Source organism: Micromys minutus (genome assembly GCF_963924665.1).
Source record: "Micromys minutus genome assembly, chromosome: 23".
Taxonomy (NCBI): domain Eukaryota; kingdom Metazoa; phylum Chordata; class Mammalia; order Rodentia; family Muridae; genus Micromys; species Micromys minutus.
Window position 1 is genome coordinate 4,664,641 of NC_137958.1, and position 24,511 is coordinate 4,689,151.

At 38.6% G+C, this 24,511-nt stretch overlaps 1 pseudogene across 1 annotated transcript; it reads right to left on the bottom strand.

Annotated features, from left to right (window-relative positions):
• Nucleotides 1–11,296: 11,296 nt before the first annotated feature.
• On the bottom strand, nt 11,297–14,065 carry LOC308435619 (aldo-keto reductase family 1 member B1-like; annotated as a pseudogene). The gene is made up of 2 exons: nt 13,956–14,065; nt 11,297–12,251 (listed from the first exon to the last, which is right to left on the bottom strand). The product of its transcript is annotated as an aldo-keto reductase family 1 member B1-like (transcript).
• Nucleotides 14,066–24,511: the final 10,446 nt, after the last annotated feature.

Below are 24,511 nucleotides of genomic sequence, written 5' to 3' on the forward strand. Positions count from 1 at the left end.
CAGGGTGAAGAGTTTATGAACCATGAGATTATGGATTTGTGCTTGAAAGAACAAGCATCTTCAATTTTATATTGGATTAGGAAAAAGATACTGTTACTGGTAAAATAGTAACATCTTCCATGTCTCTAAGACACAGAGAGATGACAGGAAATATCGATGGCACAGATATATTATCAGATTTGGCTGTCCCAGATCTTCTGTTGTCACACCATTCACTTTTCAGAACATGTTTTGAATTTTATCTTAAAAAAGCTTTGGATTGGTCTTATTTTTTGCCACAGTTTCTCTCAACTTCTACTTTAACATGTCTCTCATTCTGTCTGTTATATATGTTCATCCAGATTCCCATAGCTAAGGACTAGCATCCTCCCAATCTGACTTGCCACAGCACTGAAAGATATTTTATAAGAACCTTCAAGTCACAGATCTCTAATTTTCTGCCCAGAATAGAACCATCAGTTCAGGAGGTCAACCACATTTAAGAAGCTGTGGTATAGGGATCAGGAGCTGGCATTCATAAACAATATCTGTCCCTGGACATAAGATTCCTGTATGTTTCTTCAGCCATCTGCTAAGATGGGCTAGGGGACAGTGAGTTTAGTCTACACCTCCATGTGGTGAATTACATTAGCAGATCACAATGCCCAAAGTGTATTTGCTAATTTGGTTCCATGTTCACTTAGGGTTGGTTGTAGCTTTACTGCAGAAGTTCCCAGTCCAAGGCTCCATTTATCTGGTACACACTTGTACCTGAGACTTTTCTAGATACATGGTAGAAGGAATAAATCTGGGTTAATTAATGTTCATGGTAGAGGGAACTAGGCTAGCCTAACTAATTCCATGAAGGGTTTAAGGCATCTACTGAGATTTCATTGTCCCAACTGCAGCAGGGTCAGTGTGGGAAGAATTGTAATTTTGGAGCAAAAGCTGATATGTAGCATTTATTCCCACAATAATACAAAGCACTAAAGTGTTTCTCTAGCCTTATTTCCTACCACATTCTATATTAGGTATTCTAATGCCATTTGTACTCCAAAGTGCATGGGTTCTTGATTTTCTTTACCTCTCTTTTCTCCCTTGTTCATCTGGGCAATCTTCCTTCCCTTTAAGCACACCTCTCTTCCACAGTGATCTCTCTAATGAGTGTGAAATGTCTTTTCTTCTTTTCATCATGGTTCTTATTACAAAATTCTGTTGTACTCTACTATCATCATGGGAGACCTGTTTTTCCCTCAAGAGTTGGGAAATTTTTTGACGACATAGTGTATGTCTCATTCAACTATAGTCTAACTCAGGGGTTGCTGTGTATTTGACAATCAGAATTTTATTGAATATTTAATAAGTTCAGTAATGAAAAAGCAGATAGAGAGATCCAATCTCTAATTCAGTTATTGTTTAGATTAGTGTTTTTTAAACCAACTATGATGAAATATTGTGATTGAAATGACTAACCTGAGAGTGCCTGAGATGGGTCAGTTTGTAAAATATTTGCCATGTTAGCATGAGGTTCTGAGCTTGATCTATAGAACACACATTTAAGGAAAGCCAGGCATGGTGTAGTGTGCTTGTAAACCCAGAGCTAGGGGTATCGGTACAGAGATGGGTAGATGATCCCCAGACCCTGGGGTGTGCTGCCTAGCCAACCTACTTGGCAGTCTCCAGGCCAGTAAGAGACCATTCTTGAAACCTAATATGAATGGTGACCAATGACAAACCCAAGACACTGTCCTCTGATGGTCACATGAGTTTATATATGTGCACATCCATGTAAACACAGATATTCATGCACATGCCCACATAATTACTAATTAGATTCCAATCCATTACTTTTGCAAAACTATAAAAAAGTATAAAAATTATTGGAGGAATAATCAAGGACTGGTCAAACTGTTATCAGTGTTTCTGTATTTATATAATTACAAACCATTTGTCACAATCTTGTGTGCTGAAGACCATGTTTGGGATAGTAGTAGGTTAGGTTCATTTGTTCTTTCAAAGATATTTACTGAGTTCTTCTGTATAACAGGTAATATAGGGGGTACAAAAGGTTCAGCAATGAATAAGCTGGAGAAATTTTCTGCTCTCTAAGAGCCTACCTGCTCTTGTAGATCAAGTGGAAAAGTAAGCAAACACATCAATAAATAATGTGACTTTCAATCATGATTAACAACTTGAGGGAGGTAGAAGAAAATGACTAGACAGAGTGATTGAATAGAGAGGTTATTTCTGAAAGTTGTTAGGGAGTTTGGCATCTCAACAGAAACCTGAACATTCTAGGCAGACAGAGCATAAGAATATGTTGAAGTCTCAATAGGGGAACAGGCTTATAGCAGTCCAAGAACTGAGAGAAGGCTAGTGTGACCAGGGCATGATAAAGGAGGCTCAAGTCTGGGAGTCAGAACAGAGCTGGATCCTTAGGTACACAATGGTTAAATGCTTTGACTTTTTAAAAAAGACAATTCTTGTAAGCATTAGAGTGGAGATGGCTCTTGTCTTTGTTTACAACACAATCAAATTAGCCTGCCATCTATGGTGAATGGATTTTATAGGTAAACTAGGTTATTACTGAGGTTCCCTTAAGTGATATAACAAGCTCATTTCAGTAGCAGGTGTGAGGATGGATGGACATCAGATTTAGGATGTGTTTTAGAGAAAAACCAATTAACCCATGGGTGCATTAAATATTGGAAGTAGAAAAAATTAAAAGTCAAGGGTTGCTGTTAGCTCTAGTGTGTGGGTGAATATGGACACGGTATGATGATCCATTTTTATACTTTGGCTGTGATTGTCACCTTTCCTCTAAGTGTATTCATTTATGGGGTCAACTCATTTGTTTTCAGTGGTTTGTTCTTAACATTAATATAGGTTCTGACATTCTTATGTGTTATCAGAGATTCTAATCTGTCACAGCATTTTTGACATGCGTTGCCCTTTATTTGTAAATATCTTACTTTTCTATTGTATATCTTTTATATTTCACATTGCAGCCACATGTTTAGCATCCTTATTTTCTGAAATTTGGGGACCTATTTTCCTCTCAGTTTTTTGGCATCCTCTGTCTCCTTGAACATACACTGAAAATGATTTTTGCACACATTGTCTGGAATTTCTAGAGGTTTGGAGTGGAAGAGTTTTCATATCTTTTTCTTGCCAGGGCCTGGAGTTGGGAGATTTCATTCAACCCATAACAGTGAATGACATCACCAAGAGAGAGGCTGTAAAATGCAGAGGAGCAGAGGCCCAGCTGGTCCTCAGGGGGCTCTGATATTTCTCTGGTAAATGAAGATGAGGTAAATCTGAGCATGGCCTGACTTTATTCCACAATCTGTTCGCATTCTCTCTCCTTCACAGGACTTACAAATTCTCAGGAAGGTAGAGAAAGAAACAACAGGTCAGAATTCCATAATCGCCCATTAATGCCTTAACCAAAACCAAAAGTGTGCTAATAAGGACATTTGAAAATGCACCATCTTCCTTGTACATTGAGATGTGTCAAAATTGTTTTTCTCTTATGTAGTGTTAAGGATAAAGAAACTTCTATTGCTGGCATTTCATAAAATTGATGTGGTGTCTGCTTTTATTTGTTTTATATTGAGCCCTCTGGCAAAAGACAGAATCAACACCATTTCTTGTCAATCTTCAGGAAGGAAAAGGATGAAGGTGGAAGGTTCCTGAATTTGTGTTGTCGGAAAGAGGATGCAATAAAGGAAGCAGCCGGGTCAGATAGAGATGAGAGGATTTACAGCCTCAACTGTACTCTAGGGATAAGGAAACATAAAAAGACCTGCACTATTAAGACAGCCAGATTAGGCTAAATCCTGAGAGTTTTGAAGGACTTTAGAAATCAACTAAATTTTCCAACACCTTTACTGCTCAGAACTGTTACAATAAATTGTCTTTTTACAATATCCAGGATGTTTCTGCAGCTTTAAAGACTAATAATAATAAGGCACAAAGACAACATTAAGCAAATTGCATAAGGGCTACAAACTCCATGAACTATTAATAAATATTTGAATGTTGCAAAGGGTTAGGAAGCTGTCACACTCTGACCGACACATTCTACTGTGTGAAACTACATACAGGCTGAATGTGACTGGTTATATATTAAGTAACACAGAAAGAGTGTATATGTTGAAGCTTGGCCCTAGCTGGTGCTGTTGGGACTGAAAAGACCCTTTAAGAAGTACGGCAGGTCACTGGGCCAGTGCTCTTACAGGGGGCAGAGTGAGACCTCCGTTTTTTTCTCACCTTCATTTTCTGTTTGCCAATACTTGAGGAAATTTTGTGTGGAGGTCTTATGCTTAAGAACACTTGCCACTGCTTTGGCATTATTTTTGTGGCTCCTTATAGTGTGTGTTCCCCACAGGTATTTTTTTGTAATATATTTTATGTGTATAACTGTGCCCCCTAGGTGATTAATCTATATCCATGTTCTATGCTCTTGTATAGTTCCAGAGTTGTATATTTGAGTACCAAATATGTATCATTCTAATTTTTCCTACTCGGTCTGAATCTGAACCCACAATACATCTTCCTCAAACTTCTTTTTCTTTATTCATTTTCCATAAACTATAGTCTCTTTGTGCCCAACACAAAGAGTAACTCATTAAATCTCACCTCTGTTCAACTAATCACTCAGCACAATTGAGTCTAATTGTCCAGAGCTCTGCCATGCATTTCTCTCCATCTGACTGCCCCCGGTGTGGTAGGTGACACTTCTGGGCCTGCTCCACTGCTTCCTTTCCAACTTGATCTTCCTTAAGCTTGCTTGCTTCTCTTTAATCTTTTTCACACAATGGTGCTTGGTCATGCATAGCTGATCCTGTCCCTTCTCAGCTAAAGCTTCTCAAATACTTAAAAGCCACCCTAGAAATCCAGGAGGCATAAAAAAAAAGAATGGTTTATTGTATGATAGCAGAAAACTTGCTGGCCTACTTCATTTTTTTGTGGTTGTTTATGAGCAATACTGCTGTGATTCAGTTTACTCCCCCCCCCCCACCCCCAGAGGATGCAGGTCATTGTAAAGAAAAAATAACAGAAAGATAGGAAACCTAGTCTTTGAGCATGCTACCCTTGTCTGAGAATGCTAATAGACACTTGCACACTGTTTTTTGCTAAAAAGCACTGGCTTCTCTGTTGGGTGTATAAGGTAACCAGGGGCAAGGATTTCTGGCATTTCTGCCTTTATTTTTGCATCTACAGTCTTTAGTTTGGTTATATTCCTGTTGGACTTCATATCACATCAGGTGGCATGATAGTAACCCACCTATTACCCTTCAGGGATAAAACCACAAGATGAGCCATTATCCTAAACCCACTGTAACCGTAACCTTGGATCCCAAGAACATTATCCCCTCAATCAAGGAAATTCTCTATGCACTGTAGGAGCACTGCCTAACAGGAACCAGGCTTCATCCAATCAGTAATGATCTTTGAAAGCTGCCTTGAAGAATCAGAACTGAGACAATAGTTTTCATTTTACACTTTGACGAAGACTTTTATCAGTGCATGTCTCTTGTTTTGTCTATTTCTCCTTATTTAGACATAAAGCTTGTGTCTGGGCATGAGGACAGACTGTGGGGAACGAGATAAGGTAGTTCTGGACTCATTTCTTCACCATGTACACATTGACTAAATCTGCTTTCTCTGCCTTTCATCACCACCTATCTCTTTAATTAGCACACTGAGATTGTCGCCCAAGCCTCCTCGATGGGACTCCTGGAGCTTCAGCTTTTTGTCTCAGAACTCCAGGAACCAAAATCAAACAGGGAGGTATGGGAAAACTACCTACCAACACCTTATTTTAGACTTACAGTGCTCAAAACTGGTGAGATAAGTTTCCAGGTTCCCCTGTTCTATCTGTGGAACATGTTATATCTGCCTTGACCAACAGTGATTCACCACACTCATCTTCTCTGGTGAATATGACATCTGTTCAAGACCAGCATGTTCTGGGAGTGTTGCTTGCTGAGCTGCTTTCTCCAGAGCTGTGATCAATCTAAACACTTCTGGTTATTTTTGTTCATTTGTTTCTGGGATTAATTTTGAGTCTGGGTAAGACTTAGTGTTAGAGAGCTCACGAAATTCACCAAGCAGTGGGCATCAAGTCCTCTAAAGTAGTACAGAGCGGTCCCCTCTTCAACATCTTAACTTATAATTTTGATTCATCTGCCACATATGACTGGGCATTTGTATGAATCACTCACTACCAACATCATTCACTACTCAACATCCTACCTGATTGAAATCTTCGTAAAGTTTAATCTTAAAAGGTGACCCATCTTTTCTCCTATGAACATTTACTTAGGCTGAAAGACTCATTATTTTTCCAGCTTTGAAAAACCTTCTCCCTGAAGAGTGGATTCATGGAGAACTGTTATTAGACTTGATTTTACAAAGGAAACAGTTGGTTTTTTTCTTTTTTCCTTTGGTTTATGAGGAAGCCAGTAGATGCAGGCTGATTAAAAACATCTTTTTCTTTTAAAAACAAAATGCAGTGGTGAGAATGGAAACTATAATAAAGCTGAAATCGAGGCATAACTTTTTCCTTGCTTCTTAGCATTGCTATAATTTTCTTCCTGGAGGCTGCTTTATTGAAGTACAATTTAATCTACTTTGTATAACAACTGGTTCTGGCTAAGATGGCTGGCACACCCTCATAATGACTCAGCAGAGCAGGACTAAGCCACTGATGGGGAGACAACCAGCCATCCTCAGAGTGGTAGTGTGTGGTGATCAAGGACTAGAGTCTCTGCGGCAGCAGTTGGCTTCTTCAGTGACTGTAAGCCTGTAAGTAGTCTTGTGTTGCTGTGAACAGTATTTATGGCAGCAGAATTAATTTGTGTTTTTTCACACATGACTACATCTTGATCCTTACCACCTAGAGTGCTGCCTCTTATGGCAAAGAGCCTTTGCAGGTACACCTGAGGAAAGACTGTTGAGGTGGGAAGACTGTCTTGGATTGATAACACAGGCCCTTCAAACAGGCAGGTCAGGGGTGGATGTCACCATGAGAGGCACTCTAACATGCCTCTACATATAGAGGAATCACAGGCAGGTCTAGCATTCTCTAGAAGCTGGAAAGAAGAAAGGAAGCAGATGTAACACAGAGCTTCTCCAAGAATTCGGCCTTGACCTGGTAGCACCTTGATTTTAGCTCAGTGAGATTCTGGGTGAATTTCTGACTTTCAGAGCTATCATACTTCACATTTTTCTTAAGTTAAACTCTTTGGTTTATGGTAATAGCAGCCATAGGAAACCAGGATATTATCAACTCTCATACTTTAAAAACTCCCATTTCTCTGCATCCAGAGAAGATGCCTCTACCCTCTCTTCTCCCAACACTCAGCCTTCAATGTGCCTTTTAAATTTACCTGTTAGCTTAACACTAACACTGACTTCTTGAAAGCGGATCTTATAAACACCAATTAAATACTGTTGAAAGAAAGATAGCTAAAATCCTTTGAGCTTTCTAAGATCATGTCTGCTGTATATTTTTCCCCATATTTTATCGGATATTCTCTGGATTCACATTTTAGATGTTTTCCTCTTCAGCCTATCTCATCCCTCCTCCCCTTCCATTGCTTCCATAAAGGTGCTGTCTCTCCCAACCACCCTCTTCCACCTCAGCACCTCCTCATTCCCCTACACTGGGAAAACAAGCCTTCGCTGGAGCAAAGGCCTCGCCTTCCATTGATATCAGAAAATGTTATTCTCTGCTGCATATGCACCCGGAGCCATGGGTCTCTCCATGTAAACTCATTGGTTGGTGTTTTACTCCCTGGGAGCTCTGGTGGGTTTGTTTAGTTGATCATTTTGTTCTTCCCATTGGGTTGCAAGCCCTTTCAGCTCCTTCAGTCCTTTATCTAGCACTTTCATTGGGGTCCCCATGTTCAGTCTGATGATTAGCTCCAAGCATCCTCTTATGTGTCAGTATGGCTCTTGCAGAATCTCTGAGGAGGCATCCATATCAGGTTTCTGACAGTAAGTACGACTTGGCATCAGCAGTAGTGTGTGGGTTTAGTGGCTGCATATGGGGGAGATTCCCAGATGAGGCAGTCTCTGGATGTTTTTTTTCTCCAATTCCTGCTCCTGTATGTGTCCCTTTATTTCCTCTCATGAGCATTTTGTTCTCCCTTCTAAGAAGGGCTGAGGTATCCACCTTCTGGTTTTCCTTCTCTTTTTGTTTCATAAGTTCTGTGAATTGTATTCCTAGCTTTTTGGGGTAGTACCCACTTATCAGTGAGTACCTACCATGAGAGTTCTTTTGTGACTGGGTTACCTCACTCAGGATGATTGTTTGCTGTATCTTATTGTTCTAAGACCTCTGATTAAAGTTGGCTTCAGCTGTCAAGAGGCTGTCTCCACCTTTGACCTTTTATATTTTGGCAATGGTGGAATTAACAATAAGTTTTCTTTCACTGCTTTGTTAAGGAGTAAACTGATTTATATTATAGTAGATCTTAAAATTTATTTCTTATATTTTTGGTCATGTATGTATAGGAATCTACAAGATTATGTGAGATGTTTTAAAGTAAGACATCTATTTATACCTTTCTTTAAAAGAAGATGGTAAGAAATTACACACACACACACACACACACACACACATGCACACACACACAAACACACACACACACACACACACACACACACACACATGTAACCTGTATGTACTGGAAACTTACAAATTTCATCCTTTTACAGTATTGACAAAGTAGTTATTTTTAAAATGTAATGACAATCATTCAAGTGGCAGTGACTAAAGTGCATTATATACCTTCACATACACATTAAGCCAGCAAGCAGAACATGGGATCACCTGGATTCAGTACTGAGAACAGGTAAAACTAACATGGGACCCATTAGAACCGGAGTGGATCTTCAGCTTTAATTTTTATTGTAAGTTTCATTTTATTTTGATAAATAAATTGCAGTTGTTTTCAGTCATCACTGTTGGATATATATGAGGGCAATATGCTCATTAAGAAGTGCCATAATTATTGGCTGATATAATAGATTAATATTTATTACTTTAATATCCATTAGGATGTTGGCTAGTGATGTCAGTCTCAGCTGACTTGAGCATTATTGTGGTGCATTCAGTAGATCTTTGTGAGGTGAATATATGGCAGAGTGAGCTCACCCTCTGAACTCATGTGGACCATGGATGTTTTATATTGTCACTTCAAAGCTGCATACATGACTTTTGAAAACTTACCTCACTTCTCTAGGTCTTTTTATCATCATTATCTTTAATCCTTTTTTATAGCCAGTCTTTATTCCCGCTCCCAGTCTGCTCTCTGCCAGTTTCTCATCCCCCTCCTCCTCCCCTGTCTCTAAGAGGATATCCCCTTGCCCACCCTACCCACCCCACCCCACCATGCCTCCACATTCCCTGGGGCGTCAAGTCTCTTGAGGGTTAGGTGCATCTTCTCTCACTGAGGCCAGACCAGGCAGTCCTCTGCTGTATACGTATCAGGGGTCTTGAACCAGTTTGTGTATGCTGTCTGGTTGGTGTTTCAGTGCCTGAAAGATCTTGGAAGTTACTTAAGAATGCAAATCTTCTAATGAGGTTGCCCTCCTCCTTAACTTCTTCCAGTCCTTCTCTAGTTCAACCACAGGGGTCCCCAACTTTAGTCCATTGGTTGGGTAAAAGTTTGTAAAACAAGGTTGAAAATACTACCAACCCAATAGCCAACATGAAATTAAATGGAGAAAAACTTAAACATTAATACCAGAGTCAAGACATTTCCGGACCAAGGCCAGACCCGATCCAGTTTCATCAGGACAGGCAGCCTGCCCACAGGTCTCTGGGTGCTCTGAAGAGTTGTAGGAGGGCTCTCCATTCTAAGTGGAAGGGTGAGTCAACTTCTTCTGCTCAATATCTATCCCAGGAGAGGCTGCCCAGAACTCTCACAGTGCAGGATGCTGTACTGCCTGGAAACACACACTACTGGCCCACGGCCAGACCCGACCCAGTTGCATCAGGACTGGGCACTCCATTGGAATTCACAGCCTACCAAGAGAGATGAACACCCAGGAACATCTCTCTCTGGAAACCACAGTCCCAGAGACCCACAAGAGAGACAAGCTCCAGTAAGAGACAACAAGATTGCCTATAACAAGATGGCAAGAGGCAAGCGCAAGACTCTAAGAAACGGGAACCAAGACAACCTGGCAATATCAGAACACATTTCTCTCACCACTGCAAATAGTGGATTTCCCAGTTCACCAGAAAAACAAGATTTAGATTTAAAATCATACTTCATGATGATGAAGATCTTTGAGAAGTGCATAAATAACACACTTATTGAAGTATAGGAAAGCCAGGAGAACACATGCAAACAAGTTAAAGCCCTTAAAGAGGAAACACAAAAAACACTTAAAGAACTACAGAAAAGCACAAACAGGTGGAGGAGCTGACAAGAGAAATAGAAACAATGAAGAAATCACAAAAGGAGACAACTCTGAAGTTGGAAAACTTAGGAAAGGCATTAGGAGTCGTAGAATGTAAGAGATGGAGGAGAGAATCTCAGGAACAGAAGATAATGTAGAAATCATTGACACAACAGTCAGAGAAAATGCAAAAATCAAAAAGCTTCTAACCCAAAACATCCAGGAAATCCAGGACACAATGAGAAGACCAAACCTAAGGATAATAGGTGTAGAAGAGAGGGAAGACTCAAAACAGAAAGGCCCAGTAAATATCTTCAACAAAATTATAAAAGAAAACTTTACTAACCTAAGGAAAGAAATGACCATGAACATAAAAGAAGTCTACAGAACCCAAATAGATTGGACCAGAAAAGAAATTCTTCCTGAAACATAATAGTCAAAACAACAAATGCTCAAAACAAAGAAAGAATATTAAAAGCAGTAAGAGAAAAAGAACAGGTAACATATAAAGGCAGACCAATCAGAATGACACCAGATTTTTCTTTTCTTTTTCACAAACACAGTTTTTATTTGAGGTAAGGAGTTACAGTTCTAAGCACTCAAATTTAAGTGTTAGTGGCACAATCTGGACTATAAATCTTGCTTCTCTTTGGTTGGAAAGGGTACTTGTGTTAAAGTTCTTCAGGTGGGAAGAAGAAAGACCAAGAAAGACTGGAACAAACACTTCATCTACTGGTGCTGCCCTGCAGATTCTACATCAAGCTAACAAACTCTCACTGTCTGGTCTGGAAGGTGCCATCCAGTACAGAGGGACACAGGACACAGGACACTCACAAGGGCAGATGAGGCAGAAAGAACAGGTGAGTTTCTTGGGGCAGAGCAGGAATTCACAGCTTCAGTTTTTGGCATGGAAGGGGTAATCACTGTTTTTGGCACAACTCATCAAGGCACACACCTCCAGTTCCAGTTGTAGCTGAGTAGAGTGGTCATGTCCTTGCTGCCCAGCTCAAAGTCAAAGACTTTAAAATTCTCAGCAATGCATGCTGGTGTCACAGACTTGGAGATCACTACCCAGTTCCTCTGAATGGGAAACAGGATCAGCACCTGGGCTGTAGTTTTATTGTACTGGGCTGCAATTGCCTTAATGCTGGGATCCTCCAGGAGAGAAGGGTCTTTAGGCTTGGCCCAGGGCCTGTAAGGAGAACCAAGGAGACTGTATGCAGTCACCATGACACCTTTGCAATCACAGTACTCATTCGGCTTCTCCTGAGTAGGTCTGGGTGGCACTCAATCTGGTTAATGGCAGTCTTATATTTTAAGCCAGGTTTGTTCAAGATTCTCTCAATCTGAAGAGGGTTGAAATTGGAGACACCAATTGCTTTTAGCAAACCTTCATGCACTAGTTGTTCCATAGCCATCCAAGTGTCCACAAAATTGGTGTCACTAGGAATCATATTTCCTGATGTATCCAGTGGGAGTCTGGACCAGGCTTGATGCTCCTTGGCCAGTGAATAAGGTAGAGATTTAAGCAGTCTAGCTGCAGGTTGATCAGTGTCTTCTGGCAGGCTCCTTTCACCATGATCTTGTCATGGAACATGCACCACAGTTTGCTGACAATGAAGAAATCCTGGAGATTCACTACCTGCTCTTTGAGCTTCTCCTGGAGGGCCACACTCACCTCCTTCTCATTCTTATACACCTGGGCATAGTCAATGTGTCAATACCCCTTGTCAATAGCAACATTTACAGCCTCAGTCACCTGGCCAGGAGGAGATTTTCAGGTGCCCAGGCCCAGGATGGGCATCTTGGTACCATTGTTGAATTCCAGATGGCTAGCCGTGATCACTGCACTTTAAGGAGGCAGGCCAGTTGATTCGACAGACTTTTCAACAGAGACTATGAAAGCTAGAAGATCCTGGACTGACATCATACAGATCATAAGGAAACACAAGTTACAGCCCAGGTTACTTTATCCAGCAAAACTCTCAATCACCATAGAAAGAGAAACCAGGATGAAACCAAATTTATACAATATCTGTCCACAAATTTAGCCCTACAAAGGATAATAGATGAGAAACTCTACAACAAAGAGGGAAACTTCACCATAGAAAATCAAGAAACTAATCTGCTTGCAAAAAACGCTAAAGAAGAAACGCACACAAATATAACTCTACCTCCAACATCAAAAAAAGTAGGAAACGACAATCACTATTCCTTAACATCCCTTAACAACAAGGACTCAATTTTCCAATAAAAACACATAGACTATCAGACTGGATACATAAATAGGAACCAGCATTTTGATGCATACAGGAAACTCATCTCAGCAAAAAATACAAGCACTACCTCAGAGTAAAAGGTTGGGGAAAAAAGTTCCTAGAAAATGGTCCCAAGAAACAAGCTGGAGTAGCCATCCTAATATTGAACAAAATAGATTTTTCAACCAAAAATCATCAAAAAATCAAGAAAAAACATGTTTTACTCATCAAAGGAAAAAATCTATCAACATGAACTTTCAATCCTGAACATCTATGCTCAAAATACAAGAGAACCCAAATTCATAAAACAAACAAACAAACAACAACAACAAAACTACTAAAGCTCAGAGCATATATTACACCACAGACAATAATAGTGGGAGAATCAACACCTCACGGTGGTTGCAGAAACTGAACAGAGACACGGTGAAACTAGTAGAGGGTATGAACCAAATGGATTTAACAAACATCTGTAGAATATTTCATCCTGAAACAACAACAACAACAACAACAAAATGCTTTCTTCTCAGCACCTCATGGCACCTTCTCCAAAGTTGACCATATACTCAGTCACAAAATAAGCCTCAACAGATATAAAAGATCAAAATCATCCCATGCATTCTAACAGATCACCATGGATTAATGCTGGTCTTCAATAATAACAAAAACAACAAAAAGCCCACATACACATGGAAGCTAAACAACGCTCTACTCTATGACAGCTTGGTCAAGGAAGAAATAAAGAAGGAAATCAAAGACTTTTTAGAATGTAATGAAAATGAAGTCACAACTTACTGAAACTTATGGAAAACAATGAAAGCAGTGCAAAGAGGAAAACTCATATGGCTCAGCGCCTGCAAAAAGAAACTGGAGAAAGCATACACTAACAACTTGACAGCACAACTGAAAGATCAAGAAGAAAAAAAAGCAGATACACCCAAGAGGAGTAGACGGCAGGAAATAATCAAACTCAGAGCTGAAATCAACCAAATAGACAAAAAGAACTATACAAAAAAATTTAACAAAACAAGAGCTGGTTCTCTGAGAAAATCAACAAGATTTGAACACTCGCATAGAGGGATCAATTGTGAGGAGGATGGAGGGAGAAAGAATGGGAATTGGTGTGTTCAGGAGTCTCTGGGATGAGCTAGAAACCTAAGGCAATGGAAACTCCCAGGAATCTATGAGGGTGACCCTATGTAAGACAACTACTTCTAGCAATAGGGCATATAGATCCTGAATTGGCCACTTCCTATAACCAGGCAAGACTTTCAATGAAGAGATGGGGACACCAACCCAGTCAAAAAAACCTTCAACACATAACTTATTCTGTCTACAAAATGTGCAGGGATAAAGTTGAAGTAGTAATTGAGAGAATGGCCAAACAATGATGAGAGGAAGTCCATCCCTCGCACTATTAATGATATTCTCCTATACTTGAGACAGGAGCCTAGCATAACTGCCATCTGGGAGACTTTTTTCCACCCAACATCTGGTGAAGACTCATGGCCAAACATTAGGCAGAGCTTAGGGAATCTAGTGGAAGTGAGAGATAAAGGATTAATGGAACCAAAGGGGTCAAAGATACCACAAAAGACATACAAAATTAACTAATCTTGGCTCACTGGGGCTCATAGAGATTGAGTCATTAACCAGAGAGTGTAAATGGGCCAGGTCTAGGGCCCCTACATATATATGACCCATGTGCAGCTTGGTCTTTATGTAGAACTCCTACTGGCAGGAGCAGAGACTATCTCTGACTATGTTGGCTACCTTTGGGTCCCTTTTCTCTAACTGGACTGTATTGTTTAGCCTTAGTAGGAGAAGATGTGCCTAGTCATACAGCGATGTACCAAGGTGGTCGGTATCCATGGAAAGCCTTCCCTACTTTGAGAAGAAAATAAAAGGGAATACAGCGGTAGGGGAGAGGGATGAAGGGACTTGGAAAGTGAGAGAAGAAAAGCAGTTCAGTGATCAGGATGTAAAGTAAATAAATAAATAATGAAAAATATCATTAACAAAGATTTTTCAGGTTTATGGGGAGATTAAGTAAAACTACACATCTAATGGAACTGGTACAGAAAAGGTACTAGCCACCTGATATGTGGCTAACATTGACTGCACAAAATGTGGTCATTTATACAAAACAGTTTGAGAAGCATGTGGTGGGAAGAATTTCATGCCTGCCAGTAGCTCCCCTCCATGCAAATGAGCTCTGGTTTTTGGCTGGTATGTTGCTGTTAAATATTTTCTGACCTTCTTTTCATATGTGACAACACAGAGGAAAAAGTAGAGAGAAAACATTTCTTTTAAATTTTCTCTTGATTATTTAAAATGTGTGCAATGACTGGAGCTCCATTCTCCATCCTGCAGACATTAGTATGTGGTCACATGTAGAGATGTGGCAGGAAAATATAAAAGCAAGGTGGATCCATTTAACTGAGCCACTGCACCAACCCAGTATTACTTTTTCCAGCTTAAAAAACAAGGAAACTTCAATCTCTCTATCTCAATCACTATTATTTTTATTAATAGGTGGATCAATTACATTGATATGATTGCTGTATAATTTAAAAAAATATAGATTTTAAAAATTATACCAGTACCTTTAAATAAGTCTTCACATGTATGTTTGTTTTAGAAATGAAAAAATGAAAATTAACTATATAGAAAGTTCTAAAATCAGAATGTTGCTATTGAGCCTAACAAAAAAGTTGTTTTTCCAGGAAGAAAATTCAGTCCTAAGGAGGGGTGGTTGGGGAGGGAGGATATGTAAAGCTTGGGAAGCGAAATGGCCAGGGATTGGATGAGTTCAGGGAGGGACACTCTATAGAGCACATATCTGGTTAAGAGTGAACATGTGATCCAGTGCCTTTCTATTCTTTCTCCTTGAGTATGTTTGCCTTAATTTATGAAGCTTAGACAAAGGTCTTGGTGTGTATACATCATTACATTTTGAAAAGTAGGATATCTCTTCTTTTTCATGCTGTTTACAGATGCATGGCTCAGCTCAGGCTATTGACAAGAATCACATTTCTGTTTGTTCAAACCTTTTGAAAGGACCAGAGTAGATGAGCTATAGGCAACATAGTGTATGCAGTGCTGCTAAGCACAAACTGGCTGTCAACCATAGCCTAGTTATGATGAAATTAATCACATTGAAAGACCAGAAGAGCTTCAAAATAAGGGCCGATTGGAGGGTTATTGTTATGAAGTGTTGGGTTTTACTTAGTTGGAAATGGGTGTAAATTGTGAAGGACATAGAAGGTAGAGCAGCTGTTTTGCTTGCATTCTCATTTATTTTGTTCCATCACTCCACTATCCAACACAATTACGTCCAGAGTTTCAACAAACCAGGAGGACACCCAGATGCCATAACCTCTACCACAATCAATATGTCACCATCAACTTCAGTGTCTAACTTTAAGAAAACAATATATCTATAGAAAACTTACCAATGTGTTCTTTCTTTATCAATATGACCCCTCTCCTAATCAATACACATAAAAAAATAATGTCTTCTTTTACAATAATAGCATGGACACCAGGCAACTCTGAGAACTCAGAAATTTTGTTGGAGAGCATTTATTAATGTAAAGGTGCATATTGGAGGTCTCCTTCTATGCTCAGGTTCCACAAGAATCTATCTCCTTTTTACTGCCTTTGGATCAAAATATTGAGATCTTGTCTCCTTTTCCATCATGTCTGCCTGCACACTGCCATGCTTTGTGTCCCAATTAAATGATGCTGTTCTTAATCTCAGTCTTCATACTGTTCAAATATGTGTGTGAGAACAGGCAGCTCCCAAGGTGACAGCCTGACATATAGTTGTGCTACTATACTGGGATATAAAAGTAGTATTTAGTCATACTTTGCCTCTGCTGACTGGCTTGTGACTAAATCTCCTGTATCACAGATTGGCCTCAAACTCACTAGCTAAGAATGACCTTTCACATCTGATCCTCTTGCCTTCCAAGTGCTACTATTGCAGGTGTTCCATGAAACACTGCGGATTGATACTAAGCAAGAACTCTAAGAACTGAGCTGTACTCTGAGCCGCAGAAACCACACTTTTAATGGTGAATTTTGCTCTTTTCCTGGACTACCAATGTATGTTCTTAAGCAATGATAAGCATCATTAGAAAACCTCTGCTCCCAGCGAGCCATCTATCCATGAGGGGACAGTGTCTACACTCTACAGTGTGCACTGTTGCTAAGCCAGGATTTACCATAGATTAAGTAGATGTTGCATTGTGGTAATTTGTGAAAACATAGTGCCTTAGTTTGGGTTTTATTACTGTAAAGAGACTCCATGACGAAGGCAACTCTTATAATAAATAAGATTTAATTGTGTCTGACTTTCAGTTTCAGAGGTTCAGTCCATTATCATCATGGCAAGGTGTATGGTAGCATGCAGGCAGATATGGTATTGGAGAAGGAACTGTATCTTGATCTGAAGGCAGTTAGGGAGAGTTGTCTCTCTTTCCTTCCCTAGGTGGAGTTTAAGCAGAGAATCTCAAAGCTCTCCAATACATCGACATACTTCCTCCAACAAGAACATACTACTACCTGTGGGCTGAGCATTCAAACACATGATTTAAGGTTGTCAAACCTATTCAAATGACTGCAGAACCCAAGAGCCATTTTTATTTTAAATATTCTCAGCATTCAAGTTCCCCAGGATAATACCTTTTTCGATTCCATGTTCTCATCTTTAACTCACTCTCCCAAGTTCTTATTTGGAAATTTCTGAAATGTAAGCATATCTTAGAAGTTATGGCTCCCACTCCTTTTATACAAATGAAGCTTATATTTTTGAATATTTTCTTAGATGTTATCCATTTGATTCTTCAGATGTGGTGAAGAGATGTTCCCTAGGAAGCAAGATTCAAGATGCATTGTTTTTCTTGGGTTCCATTTGGAGCCAAGAGTTAGTGAACAAGAGAAGTTATTGAGGGAGGTATTCTCTATTAATGTTTTACATGAGAATTATTACAATGAGTTTATCATCTGTGCTTTTCAAGATTTGGAACAGACAGTATTTTAAAGAATCTTTACAGAAGTGAACTATATAACTCTTCATCATGCATGTGAGAGCTGCTTTGGTATTTCATAAACAGGCATGTGATGTCTACATCACTTGCAATAGAAACTGAGAGCAACTTTGACTTGCAGGGTGGTTACATGTGATAATAATTACAAATAATGCACAGGGCTTTGATGTCTCCTATGCCTGACTACTTTTAATACAGGGAGGGATTTCCACTGTGGTACCCCAGATGTGAATTACACAGCTTCCTTTTGTAACAGCTGTTCTAGAATTATATGAGCTCATTGGGAATAACCATAGAAAACAGAAATCTGTGCTCCTTAGTTTAATGGAAATATAGTCTCAAAATTTCTCTAAGGATTGGTCCATCAAATATTGTTTAATTTATATCATTATCTGGACCTGATTTATACAGATGGACGTTGTCAAAACAGAAAATTTTGTATTCTTGATGCACACATACAAACCATCAAGTTTTATTCCTCTTATGAATGAACAACACCAAGTTCGTATAAAAATGAGATAAACACAGAACACACAGAAGTTCTGGGTGAACTACATGTATCAACTAAACAAAAATATATAATAGTGTTTTTAAGTATTCTTCATTCTTCAAGAAAGGGATGTCTTACCAGAACCACAGGCAGAGCAGGCACACTGCCATCAGGACTTGTGTCTTGCCCACAGAGAACTGAGCACCCAGAGGAGACACAGGAGTCCTCTTCCTACTGAGCTCTTGGGTGACCCCTTTCTATCTTTCCACTGACTATTCAAGGAGTCTCTCTGGAACCTCTGGGAACTCTCAGGGCACAGGCCTCATGCTACTGCTTAGGTCTGTCCCTTCTGACCATCATCTACCTCCAGAGCTAGAGCTAGCACATTGTCATCAGAACTCCTGGGCCCCAAATGGAGAGCTGAATGCCCAGGACCAATATCCCTCTGGTGCTCATGGCCCACAGACACACAGGAAAGGTAAGCTCCATTCTGAGACAGGCACTACCTAAGAGTAAAAGTTTGGGAAAAAACTTTCCAAGAAAATAGTCCCAAGAAAGAAGCTGGAGTAGCCATTTTAATATCAAATAAAATAAAATTTCAACCAAAAGTCATCAAAAAAAGATAAGGAAGGACATGTTTTACCCATCAAATGTAAAATCAATGAAGATGAACACTCAAACCTGAACATCTATGGTCTAAATACAAGATAACCAACATTCATAAAAGAAATTCTACTAAAGCTCAAAGCATATATTACACCACACACAATAATAATAGGGTACTTCAATACCCCACTCTCATCAATGAACAGATCATGGAAGCAGAAACTGAACAGAGACAGAGTGAAACTAGCAGATGGTATGAACCAAATAGATTTAGCAGACATCTATAGAATATTTCACCCTGAAACAAAAGAATATATTTTCTTCTCAGCACCTCATGGCACCTTTTCCAAAATTGACTATATAGTCATTCATCAAACAGGTCTCAACAGATAAGAACATTGAATGAACCTTATGCATTCTATTAGATCACCATGGACTAAGGCTGGTCTTCAGTAACTAACAAAAGAACAAAAAGCTCACATACACATGGGAGCTGAACAATGCTCGATTCAATAATAGGTTGGTCAAGGAAGAAATAAAAAAAGAAATCAAACTTTTTAGATTTTAATGAAAATGAGGGTACAAAATACCCAAATTTAAGAGCCACAATGATATCAGCACTAAGAAGAAAACTCATAGCTCTGAGTACCTCCAAAACAAAATAAAACAAAACAAAAAACTGGAGAGAGCACACACTAACATCTTGACAGCACAGCTGAAAGCTCTAGAACGAAAAGAAGCAGATACAACAAAGAGGAGTAGACAGCAGGAAATAATCAAACTAAGAGTTGAATTCAACCAAGTAGAAACAAATAAACTATACAAAGAATCAATAAAACCAGGAGCTGGGTCTTTGAGAAAAACAGCAAGATCGGAAAGCCAGAATAACTAGAAGTCACAGAGAGAGTTTCCAAATTAACTAAATCAGAAATGAAAAGGGAGATAAGAATAGAAGCTGAGGAAATTCATGAAGTTTTCAGATCTTACTAAAAAAATTATACTCGACAAAACTGGAACATCTAGAGGAAATGGACAGTTTTATAGACAGATGCCAGATAACAAAGTTAAATCATGATCAGGTAAACCATCTAAACAAACCCATAACCCCTGAAAAAATAGAAGCAGTCATTAAAAGCTTCTGAACAAACAAACAAATAAACAAAAGAGGACCTAATATCAATACTCCCCAAACAATTTCACAAAATTGAAACAGAGTAAACACTACCCAAATTATACTTTGAAGCCCCAGTTACTCTCATTTCTAAAGCACACAAAGACCCTACAAAGAAAGAAAACTTTAGACCAACTGACCAATTTCCCTTATGAGCATCAATGCAAAAATACTCAATAAAATTCTTGCAAAGGGAATCGAAGAACACATCAAAAGAATCATTCACCATGATCAAGTAGGCTTAATTCCAGGAATGCAGGGATGGTTCAATATGTAGAATTCCATCAATGTAATCCACAATATAAACAAGCTCAAAGGGAAAAAAAACCCAGACATAATCATTTCTTTTTTTTTTCTCTTTTTATTTATTTTTTAAAAAATATTTATTTTAAAAAACAAAGATAAAATTTAAGCATATTTGCATAAAAGTATATGAATACATTTTTCTCAGTGCCTATTTTTTTTTTAAGGTTTGATGGTGTGCATGAAGATCTTACTAGTTACAATGAGCATAAAGTACATGTAAAACAGGATGTAATCTAGAATTAGTCAAAGTTTTCTTGGTGTGTAAGGATTAAGCATAAGGTTTTTATCTTTTTTTTCTTTTCTCAAACTTCATATAGCCTCTGAGCTGTTTCTCGGGTGTTCAGAGCTTTCTGGGGTTAGTATCCAATTATCAGTGACTGCATATTATGTCTTTTCTTTTGTGACTGGGTTATCTCACTCAAGATGATATTCTCTAGATGCATCCATTTTCTTAAGAATTTCTTTAAGTCATTGTTTCTGATAGCTGAGTAGTACTCCATTGTGCAAATGTACCACATTTTTTGTTTCCATTTATCTACTGAAGGACATCTGGGTTCTTTCAAGCTCCTGGCTATTATAAATAGAGCTGCTATGAACATTGGGGTGCATGTGTCTTTGTTGTATGTTGGAGCTTCTCTGAGGTATATGCCCAGAAGTAGAATAACTGGGTCTTAAGTAGTATTATGTTCAATTTTCTGAGGAATTGCCAGACTGATTTCCAGAGTGGTTGTACAAGTTTACAACTCATCAACAGTGAAGAAGTGTTCATCTTTCTCCACATCCTCACCAGCATCTGCTGTCATCTGATTTCTTGACCTTGACCAATTTGAGTGGTGTGAGGTGTAATCTCATGGTTGTTTTGATTTGCATTTTCCTGATGGCTAATGATGTTGAGCACTTTTTTTAGATGCTTCTCAGCCATTCGATATTCCTCAATTGAGAACTTTTCGTTTAGCTCTGTACCACATTTTTAAATAGGGTTGTTTGGGTCTCTGGTGTCTAGCTTCTTTGTCAAAAATCAGGTGATGATATATGTGAGGGCTAATTTCTAGATCTTCTATTCTATTCTATTCTATTCTATTCTATTCTATTCTATTCTATTCTATTCTATTCTATTCTATTCTATTCTATTCTATTGATCCACATGCCTATCTCTGTACCAGTACCATGCAGTTTTCAGCACAATTGCCTTGTAATATAGCTTGAGGTCAGGGATAGTGATTCCCGCAGATGTTTTCTTGTTGTTGAAGATGGATTTTGCTATTCTAGTTTTTTTTTTTTTTTTGTTATTTTAAATGAAATTGATTATTGCTTTTTCCAACTCTATGAAGAACTGGGCTGGTATTTTGAAGGGGATTGCATTGTATCTGTAGATTGCTTTTGGTAGGATGGCCATTTTTAAAATGTTGATCCTTCCAATCCATGAGCATGGGAGATCTTTCCTTTTTCTGAGATCTTTCTCGATTTCCTTCTTTAGAGGTTTGAAGTTCTTGTCATGCAGGTCCTTCACTTCCTTAGTTAGAGTTGCATCAAGGTTTTTCATACTGTTTGTGATTATTGTGAAGGGTATCTTTTCCCTAATTTCTTTCTTCACATGTTTGTCCTTTGAGTATAGGAAGGCTACTGATTTGTTTGAGTTAATTTTATATCCAGCCACTTTGCTGAACTTGTTTATTAGCTGTAGGAGTTCTCTGGTGGAATTTTTGGGGTCACTCAAGTACACTATCATGTCATCTGCATATAGAGATGTTTATGCTTCTTCCCTTTCAATTTGTATCTTTTTGATTTCGTTTTGCTGTCTAATTGCTCCTGACAGGACTTCCAGTATGTTGAATATGTAGGGGGAGAGTGGGCAGCCTTGTCAAGTCCCTGATTTTAGTGGGATTGCTTTAAGTTTACCAGCATTAAGTTTGATGTTGACTGTTGGTTTGCAGTATATTGCTTTTATTATGTTTAGGTATGGGCCTTGGATTCCTGTTCTTTCCAAGACTTTTAACATGAAGGGGTGTTGAATTCTGTCAAGTGCTTTCTCAACATCTAGTGAGATGACCATGAGGTCTTTTTCTTTGAGTTTGTTTATATGGTGGATTACATTGATGAATTTTCACATATTAAACCATCCCTGCATCCAAGGGATGAAGCCTACTTGATCATGGTGAATGATCGTTTTGATGTGTTCTTGGATTCAGTTTGTGAGGATTTTGTTGAGTATTTTTGCATCAATGTTCATAATTGAGATTGGTCTGAGGTTCTCTATCCTTGTAGTGTCTTTGTGTGGTTTAGGAATGAGGGTAATTGTAGCCTCAAAAAATGAGTTAGGTAGTGTTCCATCTGATTGTATTTTGTGGAATAGTTTGGAGAGTATTGGTATTAGGTTGTCAATAAATGCCTGATAAAATACTGCACTGAACCCCTCTGGACCTGGGCATTTTTTGGTTGGGAGGTTTTGATGACTGCCTCTCTTTCTTTAGGTGTTATGGGATTATTTAGATGGTTTTCCTGGTCCTGGTTTAACTTAATATCTGGTATCTGTCTAGGCTTTCATCCATTTCCTCCAGATTTTTCAGCTTTGTTGGGTATAGGTTTTTGCAGTAGGATCTGATGATTTCTTGAATTTCCTCAGTTTCAGTTATTTTGTCTCCACTTTCTTTTCTGACTTTGTTAATTTGGATAATTTCTCTTTGCCCTCTAGTTAGTCTGGCTAGGGGTTTATCAACCTTGTTAAATTTCTCAAAGAACCAGCTCTTGGTTTTGTTGATTCTTTCAATGGTTGTTTTTGTTTCTATTTGGTCTATTTCTGCCCTAAGTTTGATTACTTCTTGCCGTCTATTCCTCTTGAGTGTATCTGCTTCCTTTTGTTCTAGAGCTTTCAACTGTGCTGTCAGGATGCTAGTGTATGCTCTCTCCAGTTCTTTCTGGAAGCACTCAGAGCTATGAGTTTTCCTCTCAGCACTTCTTTCATTTAATCCCATAGGTTTGGTTATTTTGTGTTTTTATTTTCATGAAAGAAAAATCCTTAATTTCTTTTTTTATTGCTTCTTTGACCCTGCTATCGTTTAATAGAGCATTGTTTAGTTTCTGTGTGCATATGGGCTTTTTTTGTCTTTGTTGTCATTAAAGAAAAGCCATAGACTTTGGTAATCTGAAAGGATGCATGGGAGTATTTCAATGTTCTTATATCTATTGAGGCTTGTTTTGTGACCAATTATGCAGTCAATTTTCGAGGGGTGCTGTGAGGTGCTGAGAAGTTGTATTCTTTTGTTTTAGGATGATATGTTCTATAGATATCTATTATTTCCAGTTGGTTCATAACCTTTGCTAGTTTTACTGTGTTCTTGTTCAGTTTCTGTTTCCTTGATCTGCCCATTGGTGAGAGTGGGGTATTGAGGTCTCCCACTATTATTGTGTGGGGTAAAATGTATTTTTTGAGCTTTAGTAGAGTTTCTTTTATGAATATGGGTGCTTTTGTATTTGGAGCATATATGTTAAGGATTGAGAGTTCCTCCTGACAAATTTCCCCTGTAGTATGTAAAAAGCATCCTTCTTTATTTTTGATAACTTTTGGTTGAAAATCTACTTTATTCAATATTTGAATGGCCACTCCACTTGCTTCTTGGGGGCATTTGCTTGGAAGTATTTTTCCCAACCTTATACTCTGAGATAGTGTCTGTCTTTGTCTCTGAGATGAGTTTCCTGTATGCAGCAAAATGCTGGGTTTTGTTTATGTATCTGTTCTATAGCCTATATCTTTTTATTGGGGAATTGAGTCCATTTATGTTAACAGATATCAAGGAATAGCAGTTGTTGTTTCTTGCTATTTTTGCTTTGGAGGTTGAATTGTGCCTGTGTGTCTTTCTTCTTTTGGTTTTATTGCTTAGGTATTTTCTTGTTTTTACTAGGATATAGTTTCCCTTCTTGCATTGGGTTTTCCACCTATAATTTATTGCAGTGCTAGGTTTGTGGTCAGATATTGTGTAAATTTAGTTTTGTCCTGGAATATCTTGGTCTCTCCATCTGTTGTGATTGATGATCTTGTCTAAGGCAATCTACAGATTCAATGCAATTCCCATCAGAATTCCAACTCAATTCTTCAGAGTTAGAAAGAGCGATTTACAAATTCATTTGGAATAATGGAAAACACAGAATAACAAAAACAATTCTCAACAATGAAAAAACTTCTGGAGGTATCACCATCCTTGACCTCAAGGCATATTACAGATCAATT